The sequence below is a fragment of the Mustela nivalis genome (assembly GCF_964662115.1).
Source record: "Mustela nivalis genome assembly, chromosome: 15".
Taxonomy (NCBI): domain Eukaryota; kingdom Metazoa; phylum Chordata; class Mammalia; order Carnivora; family Mustelidae; genus Mustela; species Mustela nivalis.
Window position 1 is genome coordinate 37,929,728 of NC_139034.1, and position 10,793 is coordinate 37,940,520.

Consider the following 10,793-nt stretch of genomic DNA (forward strand, 5'->3'; position numbering starts at 1 on the left):
TAGAGAGATAGATACCTTTACCAAAGAGAATGCATAGGGGGACAGGTGACCTAGAGCTGGAACGACAGACAGACGAGGCTAGTGTAGTTAGTCTTACCGTAACGCTCATTGCTAATGCATGCCACACTTCTTGAGGTAGGCGGGAGCTGCGTATTTAGTATTTTCAGCAGTATTAGTATGTATTTTTCAGGCTGACCATAGAGACAGGTATGGCCTTCAAAATGCAATGAGATATGAAGATAAAGACGGGTATGTCATGTGAGATACAAGTTAAAACAGTGATGTTATATTAATCTGGCTCTGGGCAGTTTTCCAGATGAACATTTCTATCACCTACATAGTCTGACCTCTGAAGATGTGGGAAAGAAGGCAGGAAGCCAAGGTAACCCTAACAATCAGAGTCATTCCAGTGGCTACAGAAGCACTTGCCTGAAATTTCCCTTCAGAACCTCCTTCCCATTGGACACGGCCCTATCAGCCTGCCATGGCTGCCTTTGGGATGTCTCCTGACTGGGAAGGTCGAACAACTAGCTGAGGGGTTCAGCTTCCGGGGTTTACTGCAATGCAGTTACACAATGAAAATGTTCGTCAGCTAGTGCCCTTGGTGTGGGGGGAATTGTGTGTATATATTTTAATCAGTTTTACTGAGATGCAATTTATGTGAGGTAAAATCTGCCAATTTTAAGTGTCTGCTTAAATGACTTTTGGCAGACACACACGGTTGTATAAAGGCTACCAAGATTAGAATATAAGACATTTCCAGCATCCTCCCAAAGTGCTCTTGTGCCCTTCTGTAGTCAGTTTCTACCCTCATTTCCCAGACCCTGCGAACCACTGATCCGTTTTTCTCCCTCCATGGGATCATACAATAGGCAGCCCTTTTGAGTCTGGCTTCTTCAGGTTTCCTCCTGAAAAAGAGAACTCGTGGACTCAAATTACCCCAGTGGGTAACTGAGCGTTAACGGGTCCTCTCAGGGTTCCCTCCATTTTTATTATTTTGGGGGACGTGGAGAGGGAGAGATGTAGAGAGTGGAGGTGACCTCCCGCCTTGCAAGGATTCTCTCATGACCTGGAATTGCCGTGGTGGAGGCCTAGCTCTGGGTGTCAGTCAAGCCTACAGACCTGGCAGTGCTGGTCAAACCTGAAACTTCCCTTGGCCCAGCCTTATTCAAGGTCCGTTCTCTAGTCTCTCTCCCCGAGCCACAAGATCTCTACCCAGATCAGTCCTGATACCAATTAAAGATGCACAGGGTTAAGAGCACAGGATTCAGGGGTCAAGCAAAACAGGTTTTGGCTCATGGTTCTGCTGCTGACAAGTGCTATGGCTTTGGGCAGTTTCCTTAATTTTTCTGAGACTCAATGTCATTCTCTGTATAATGGAATAAAACCACCTACCTCCGGGTCCTTTTGGGTGAATTAAATGATATTAAATATAGAAAGTGTTTAGTACAGTTTTTGGCACATGCTCTGCCTTCAACAAAGAGCTATTATCCTGGTTTCTCATTTTGAGTCTTAGGTTCAGAGTGGTCATTGGGTTGACAAGATACAAAGCTAATTGGGGTCAGAGTTTACATCTTCTCCTCTATGTGGACTTGTGAGTAGCAACTCTTTAAGTGGGTGCCATTTCTGTCACCAAAGAGTTCCAAAGGCAGGAGCACCCCCTCTTTGTCCTCAACTCCAAGACGGGCCTTCCGAGCCGATGTTTATTGTGTTGTGACACCAAAACACAGACATGAACAGCAGAGACTAAGGCTCCTTTCCTTGTCTGTTGAGCCGCTGCAGACCTAAATGAAGACTGGCTTCCATCAAGGCTGGGACCAAAATAGGTGCAGAGATTCTCCTGGCTTTGCTGTACTCAACAAGAACATCAATCTTCTCAGAGCAGGGATGGGTGTTTATTTTGTATTCTACTTTTAGTACAGTGTATTTCTCCCAGGGTTTGTTTACATTGCCAGCCTGAAGAATGTGTTCTCCCTCTCTTCCCGCTTCGTGCACCACTGAAAGGGAAATGGCAGGGGATGGAGCAACGGTGACCGTGTAGCTGCCTTCAGGATGACGTAGGGAGGTTCTGGGCCTGAGTCCCCAGTCATCTCAAACAGATGTCACACCATGGGGAATGATTAGCCTCCCCTGCTCCAGAATGTTCTGAAACAACAAAAGGGTGAATTGTGACACATCAGAAAACAAAAAAGGCAGGCCCATTTCTAAGGCACGACTCCCAGCCAGTGGAACAGACCAGCTGGCCCGGCTCATCGATGAGAGATGCTATTTGAGTTGTCATTTCCGTTGCCAGGCCTCACATCTGTAGCTTGGGATGCGCCCACTTGTCTCTGGGATCTGCATCTGCTCCTGGAGCTCATTCAAAGGGAATGGCTCTTGGAATCAAGGTCCACTGTGGAGAAAGATGGCCTTTCCTCTGTCCAGTGAAGAGATTTCTCCTTGGGTGCCACCTCTGGACATCTTGGAACCTGGAAGGTTGGTTTCCCAGGCCTCCACCCGCTATGGATTCTGAAAGAAAAACCTATGGTGTGTTTGGGGGCTTCTCCATGGTTTTCCTGGAGCTCAGTGTGTGTGGCAGGTGCAGGACGATAAGGATGGAATGATGGGCCTGGGTTGATAAGACATCAGAGGAATTTCATTCCTAAAGCTCTACCCAAGAACTTTAAAATGACTCCAAATCTCTCTTTTTAGGTAGGTTCTGCCAGCTCACGTGTTATTTTTGGTTGTGGTCTATAATATGTTTATGTATTATCAATGATTTACTCTTTTATGTTGGGAGCTCTTATCTGTCAGTTCAGTGCAGAAACAGAAACAACTTCTTTTAACTGGGGGGCTGCTAACTGCCCTATTAGATAAACCTCACAGCCCCGGTGACTTAGCAGAACAGCAGGTGTTTTTTTCTCCCTATCTTCAGTGACCACTGCTACCAACCATCTTATGCTCAGTCACTGTGTCTGTAACCCCTTCCTTATATCTAACACCTTTCTCTCCCCCCTCACACACTGGGTGTGGTTTTGTCTGGTGCAACTGTGATGGCCAAGAGCTTCCCTTCCAAATGGTGATGCAGAGACCCAGGCTCATTCTCTTCCATCCTGTGGCTCCACCGTCTCCACAAGGAGCCTTCAAGGTCATTGTGCTTGTCTGTGTTGGACAAACAGAAAGGAAAAGAGCATGGAGATTTTGAGGTGTTGGCTGTTGAGCTCAGATCTGAAAGTGGTGCCCAACTGTGATGGGTCACAATCCATGAACTTAGGGTCACACCCAACACTAAGGAAGGCTAGGAGACATCTCCTCTGGTTGGGCACACAGGAGAAAAGAAAATGGGTTGGTGAACAGCCAGCCAGTCTGCTTGCCTCTCTAGGGATTGCAAGAAGAAGAGACGTAATATATAGAGAGAGTGCTCGCAAAATCCCTGGAGAGGCTGGAGGTATGGCACCAGAGGCTGTCAGTTAGCATCTAGCTTAGAGGTTGCACCTCTAGAAATCAAGAAACCTCATCTGCTACTACCACTGGTGTCATCTTTGCACCTCTCCAAACTGGTTACCCGCCATTGGAATGTGGAATCCATCTGCCGCCAACTCTCTCCTCTACTGGTGCCCACTTGCCCGCTAGCACACTTGCCAAGTCTTCCACCTTTTGGAGCTTGCATAAGTGGGTTTTGTTCACTGGACCTAAATGCGCCCAGAAATGGGGCTCTCCTGGAGGCTGGGAGATGCAGTTTCAATCTTCTTTCTATGGGACACAGGGAAGAGGATAGGAGTTGGAAACGGATACCAGTGCCAATACTGTCTCGGGCACAGCAAACTCATTGGGTGACTGCTGCTTTCACCATTGCTGCCATTCCCATTTTGTCTCTGCTGACTGCTTCTTTTAGCATGTCCTTCATCTCCTGGTCATTTATCACTGAGTTTTGGTGTTTTTTTTGTTTTTTTTTTTTTTTTTTGTCTCTTTTCCCCCCTCACTCTCAGTGGTGACTCTGCCGGATTCTGCCATCATGGGAGAGTTTCTCCTCCCACAGTGGTCAGTCTGGATGAGTTCTCAAAGGGGAGCTGGCTTTCACAAGTTTATAGTTCTCTGTCAGACTCCATCGGAGGCATTGGAAGGGTACCAACATCAAAGGCGAGCCCATCTTAGGGATCCGCTACTGTCCTATGGGAGGCTCAGGCTCCTCCAAGAATTGTTTCCATTTGTAGAACCAGCTAGGAACTTGCAGAATTTGGGGCATGCCTCGTCTCTCATTTTCCCCTAGGCTGATATTTCCCTCTACTAACTTAGGGGGTCCCTGGCCAACAGGCTGACTTTGGGGGGTGATGCTTTACTCAGAACTCTTGAGGGGACGGTGCAGCTAGGAACACCCCTCCCCCCACCCCGAGGGCCATCACCAGGCTCTGATCTGCTCCTGAAGAGCAACCTGGTAAGGACAGCAACGTGGTGCTCCTTTCCAACAAGATCTCAGCTTGTGGGTTTTCTCAGAGCCATCCTGGGTGGGGCTGCCCCACAATGAGTCCCACAGCCCCGTGGAGACCATCTGCTGCTTGCTGGAGTCTGGGTGGCAGATTTTCTAGAAGGATCTCAGAAGTCAATGAGTGAAGGCAGACCTGCCCTGGAGAGGAGGCATTCTGGCAGCGGAAGCTCAGGGAATTAGTTTGGAAAAGAAAGTTTTATAATAACAGTGTTTTAGTTCCTGCTGAATAAAACATTCACAGGGCTTTTCTTCTCCCAGCAGAAAAATAAAATACTCTGGTGGCAAGAGAACAGTTGTTGTTGTTTTTAAATGTTGTTTTTAATAAAAATCAGATGCTAGCAGTCATTTGACCTCTATACCACTCTCCTGCCTGATCATGGACTGGGCATCCTATGGGGGCACAGGGGACACCATGTCCTAGGGTGACACCGAGGCACTCTCATTGCAGCAGATGCGGAAGCAGCCATTCGGGTGAATGGGGCATGAGCCCAGAGAAGGTATAGCCAGCTGCACACAGACCAGTAAAGACGGTTGTTACACATCTGGTAGGTAGTTCCACAGCGACACAGCTAATGGTGCTGGTATTTAAATGGTCGTCAGTAGACTCTGGATTCTGTGCACCCAATTAAGAAGATTCCGGAAGCTCTCTCTTGGTGCCTCTCTACTCTCATTTGGCTGCACACCCGCCAGCGGCAGCGCTCTGCAGGGCTGTCTCCATCGCTTTCAGGGAGATGGGAGATTCTGGAGTGGGGCATCTCAGGGGTGACCTTCTCAGGGGTGCTGCTTCCCTTGGTCCTCTCGGGTCTGGGCGAGAAGCCAGCCTGACACCTTTTGCTTTCTCAGCGTTTGGCTCCCATTAACCCCGACTTGAGGAAGCTTAGAGCCGGTTAATCCTCAGGATTCAGTATTCCTGAGGGCCAGGTTATTTGCTTTAAACCCTTTGGCAAGTGAAGCAAGGGGAGGTGGTTTTTCTTCTAAATAGACCTCCCCTGACTGGGAGGCAGCTGGCTTCCCCCCTGTGTCTTCTGTAGGATTCCCAGGTCTGGCCACGGAGAGCAGCCACTCCCAGACCTTAGGGATTTATTCCCAGTTGTAATGCCAATATCTCTGGCCAGGAAAATTTATTCAGAAAGGTTTGTTTTTAACACCTTGCCTGAGAAGGTTAAGGGTGAAAGCTGCTCCTAGAGGCTTTGAGGTGGGACCAAGTTTAGAAGAGGGATGTCTCTGACAGTTCCCTTGAAACCAGCCTCACTCCACCACCTCCTAATAGACTCCAGGCTGCACAGGAAGAAGCCACGATCCAGACCCTACTGTGGAGACTTTCATTCCACCCATACATCTTGCTTTGGCATGGGTCGGTCCCGTGTGTGCTTATTGTCCTGGTGCGATTCTCCACAGTGGGCCCCCCTCTGCTCTCAGAAGGTTCGACATTTGCCCCCTCTCTGTAGGCACATCATACAGGATGATGCACTGTGTTTCCTTTCTTTTGTTGAATCTCTTAATTGTCTTTCTTGTTTTGGGGGAAGCAGCAAGGAGATGTTCTTGTGATGTGCTTTGAAGGTTGGGGTTCGGAGCTGATGGCCAAGAATTCTTGAGATGCAGAAAAGTGTTTTTTATGAAAGCACAGGGTTGTGAGAAGCAATTGATTGTGTACATCGGAGCTGGGGGGAACGTAAAGACATAGGGAAGTTTCCAGAAGGACTTTCCTGTGCTGAAGGACTCACCAGCTCTTAGAGGCCTGGCTATTGTCAAGATAAGGTGGTTTTTCCCTCTAGCAAAGCGTTAACATTGAGATAGCTGGGAGTTTCCTGGAGGAACATCAAGTGCTTCAAGCGCTTGTCCGTGGGCCCCCGGTTATAAGGACATTTAATTTTTGCTCAGACTCCTCCCTGCCTTTGTTCTCCACATCGCTTCTATTTTTACACAGCAACTTAGTGACAGCCAGAAACAGGAGCTGATTGGGGGAAAGCCAAGGCAAGCCTGAAAGAAGTCGAGCTGCCCAAAAATGCAGAGCAGAGTGCCCCACTGGGTCTGTGGTTCCTCCTCAGGCCTCTGACACTCCCTGTGACCACGTGACCGCTGCCCCGAGGCCACGGGGGAGAAGCTTTGCGAAGCTGCTGTGGTGGGCTGGTCTACTGCCGGCCCAGTGGCCCAAACGGAACTCATTGGGGTATCACGTGCTGAAGAGGTGGCCGTGGGGTAGGAGTAGTATGTGAGACCCCGGGGCTAGGTCACAGTCACATAGGCTTCCAGCTCCAGAAAGTCAAGGCTGGTAACTCGGTCTGGCTGCCCTTACAGGGAGGATTCTTGGAATCAGGAAAGATGGCCAAGGACAGGTTTGGGTGGTTCGCTCTGCTGGACTGACCTGCGTTCAGATCCCAGAGTGTTTGGAGATTTGTATACACACACTCTGTTTCCCTGTCTTTGTCTCTCTGTGTCTGTCTGCCTGTCTCTCTCTTTCTCTCTCACACACACACATACACACACACACTTCCATCCACAGTGTTTACTGTGTAGCAGGCACTCAACATTTGGATGGGAGGTGACCGTGTGGCCCAGTGGAACCAGATCTGGTTTGGGTTCTGGTCCCCCCAGCTCAGTGATTTACTAGTTGTGTTAGCCTGGCCAGGTTTTGTAAACTTTCTGAGTCTCAGTCTCCTTAGCTCTCCTTAACCATGAACTGTGGTATCTGTGAGGACTGGCTGGTCCAATACCTCCCAGTCCCTAGCGCCAGGTCTGAACGATGGCGTCAATCAAGAAATGGTCGTCACCGGTTTCTCCTCATCCTCATTTCAGCTGTAGTTTTAAGACCCTTTAAGTTGAGCAGGGAAAGCTTGCAGAAGAGGAAAAAACTCTCTCCTGGCAAGGGTATGTGCCCATGGGCGAGATTTTCTCAATGTCTGTTCTCATATTCCTTCCTGAAAGCTTCTAGCTCTGCCTCAACTCAGCTAACTGCATATACTCCACGGGACCTGCAAGTGCCTGGCCCCTGGCCGGCTAGAGGTGTAGTTGCTGTTACTGGTTGACCAGGGGCCATGCACCTCGGAGATGGGTTTTTGTTCTTCGAGGTTCCTGTGGGTGGGCCCTATGGAGATGTAGCATGGGCGTTCGTCTCTCAGACACTGCCGAGGGCCCGCTCCTCTTTTCCTTTCCTGCTGTCCCCAAACAATAAGAGGGTAACGGGATCCAGTCCCCAGAAAACAGCGTGCTCTTGGCCTGTTTCTATGGTGCATCATCTGTGTTTGGCCTTGACTCTCCTGTGTTCTGCGCTGTGAGCAGAATACCAAGTGGCGTGGAGGAGAAGCAAGCCAGGCACTGGTGGCCCAGGGTGTGCATTGTCAGGGGGAATATCATGCTACGTGCACAGAAAATAACTTCCTTTTCTCCATTTCATAAATTAGCTCAGCGATCCCTGAGATTATGAACCTTTATTCCCATAGACAGTGCTTTCAAAGGAAAAAGAGAAACAACAACAGTAACAAAGGACTCAGAATGCAGTTCTCTCGGCAGTTCCAGGAAAGGAAGCAGGGGTGGGAATACGGTCTAGAAATCCTTCCAGCACCCTCAAGCTCTCCGTCTTCCCCGATCCCCACTTTTTATCTCCCAGCCTCACCCCCCACTTTGACTGCTTTATCACAAGAAGCTTGGATGAAGGCTTCCGCTCTTAGCGGGGGCTGCTGGGCTGTGGAGAAGTGAAGGGGTCCTCTTTCCAAGAGGAGGAAGGTCTTGCAAAATGCTGGATTCCTGTGCCTGGTAGTCAGCTTACCAGGCTTCTCAGAGAGAGGTTTATCTTCTGTCATAGAATTTGCCATGGAAGCAATGACAATCTTGTCATAGAAGCAGTGGTGATCAGAACAAGAAATGAACCAATACATCATCTGGATTGACTCCTGTGTCATATAGATAGGAAACTGAGACCCAGAGAGGGTAAGTGACTCACCTGAGGTCCTCACACAGCTGACACGGGCGCTGGGCCTAGGGCCCTGGCGAGCAGTCATGCTTCTGCCAAGGAGCACACTTGGGGTTCCCAGGGGATCTCATTCCCATCTCATTTTATTCCCAAATACAAAACCCATTCCTGTTTGTTCTTAATCTACTTGTAAACTCTAATGACTAGTTCTAGTGTTAAATACTTCACATAATTTACTTAATTAGCTAGTTGCTAACAATGTAAAGTAATTTTCATTGACCTTTTATAATCTGTGTTTCTTCCCCAGAAAAGAAGTTCCAGGCATCAGTGTGTTGGGGCCACTGGCATAAACAGTGAACGGCTTGGTGTAAAACCAGAGTCCAGTTGCTGAAGGCCTGCTTCCCTCCACTAAACACCCTATATCTCCTTATAAAGTAAAGGGTAGAGGGGAAAAGGGGACATTTTTGGAATTAAGAGCATTATGCACACCTATATATTTACTAATCATGGAGGCCAGTTAATGTTCTATGTTTGGGAGATTGGGACCCTGGGGGCCTAACTTCGAGTCTCATCTCTACCCTGTTCTAGCTGGATGACTTTGAGTGAAGAACCCATCTCCAAGACTCTGTTTCTTTACCCGTAGTATGGGTTTGATACCTGTGCCTGTTCTGTGGAGTCGTTATAAGGATAAAGTGAGTTGATATATGCACCAAGTTTCTAATACTGTATGTGGCACACAGTAGGTCTTCAACAAGTGCAACTTATTATTATTGCTCATAAGCATTTAGAGAAATATTTGAAGGTTCATGAAAGTATGAAGAAGGAAAGCCTCACTTTCATCCCTCGGTTTGCTGCTTTCCCACTGTGGGATCATCATGGTATCATGAGTATGTATAATTTAGCAGGCTGCTTTCTCCATTTAGCATTCTTTTGTGAACATCTCCTCTTATTCTTCAAACATAGGATTTTTTAATGTCTACAAAGTATTTCATAAATTGACATACCATAATTTATTTAACTATGTCCCTATTGTTGCAATTCAGTTTGTTTTCCCCGTTTTTTTCCCCCTTTGTAAATATTTTGGCACATAGGTCTTTGCCTGCACGTTTGATCATTTTCTTAGGATAGATTCCTAGAAGCAAAATTATTGGGTCAAAACATAAACATATGTCAGAATCTTGATTCAAACTGTGAGCTGCTTTGCAGAAAGAAGCCATGCTTTACTCTGTAAAGCTCGTTCTCCGGGGCACCTGGGTGGCTCAGTGGGTTGAGCTGCTGCCTTCAGCTCAGGTCATGATCTCAGGGTCCTGGGATCGAGTCCCACATCGGGCTCTCTGCTCAGCAGGGGGCCTGCTTCCCTTCCTCTCTCTCTGCCTGCCTCTCTGCCTACTTGTGACCTCTCTCTGTCAAATGAATAAATAAAATCTTTAAAAAAAAAAAAAAAAAAGCTCATTCTCCAAAGCTGCTCATGTCAGGATTTGCCACTGGGCTATTTGTGTGGTAGGGGAAGTCGAATACTTAACACCCTCAGTCAGTTGAAGGGTAATGTCCTCTTCCTTCTCTTCCTGGGCTGCACATAGGACCACTGGTAATGTCCCTGATTCGGGAATCCTTCAGAATCTCCTCCTCGGGAAGCCTCAGCTCTCGCTGGTTTGGAGACTCACACAAACCTGAGCGGACCTCACAAGCTCAGCCAACCTCATTCAGTTTTCTGATAAGGGGAATGGCATCCGTCATCATGCCCATCTTTAAGCTTTCAGAACAGTTGAGTCTATAGGCTCTTTGCTAGTATATTGCTTGGGGATAATACCCCTTAAATGTTAGAAAGTTACTGCTTAAAGGTACCCTCTATATCCTTGACCAGTCTGGTTCCATTAAGTGGTCTTCAAGAACATGTCTTCTCTCCACAGTGTGCGGGTGGTGACCACCTTATAGGGGTGCTTTGCCAATACCTCTCTGGGTCCAGCATAGGGAATGCTTGCCACATGGCTTAGGCAGTGCTAAGCTGCTCCTCAAACTTCTCTTCCTTGAATCCAGAATCTTCACCTTTTCTGGATTCACCCTCTCTAACCCCCCAGTTCTGGGCTCCCATTCTTCATGCTTTGGGTGCTGTCTACATACCTACTTGGTCCCTCTGCTGCCAAAGTCTTCCTCCTCCAGTCTGTCCTACACACAGCCACCAGATTAGTCTTGCCTAGACATAGTTTTGAGGCTGTCCTCCTCACTGCGGACCAGATTAAGTGCACTCTTGAGGCTGTCCATTGTGTAGACTCTGTTTCCTGGTTACCCCATAATACTTCCCAGCCAAAGAGCCATTACTCAATGTTCCCGGAAAAGACCCAATCTTTGTCAGATTCATTATTTTCCTTTTGCTTAATTGCCCTCCTTGCTCCTGTATCTCTCTTGAAATTTCATTTG

General features: G+C 47.9%; 1 long non-coding RNA gene across 1 annotated transcript; it reads left to right on the forward strand.

Annotated features, from left to right (window-relative positions):
* The first annotated feature begins 2,239 nt into the window (after nt 1–2,239).
* LOC309848702 lies at nt 2,240–9,199 on the forward strand. Its single transcript, XR_014303224.1, has 3 exons — nt 2,240–2,475; nt 8,268–8,392; nt 8,683–9,199. It is a non-coding gene; the product is annotated as an uncharacterized lncRNA (long non-coding RNA).
* The last annotated feature ends 1,594 nt before the right edge of the window (nt 9,200–10,793 follow it).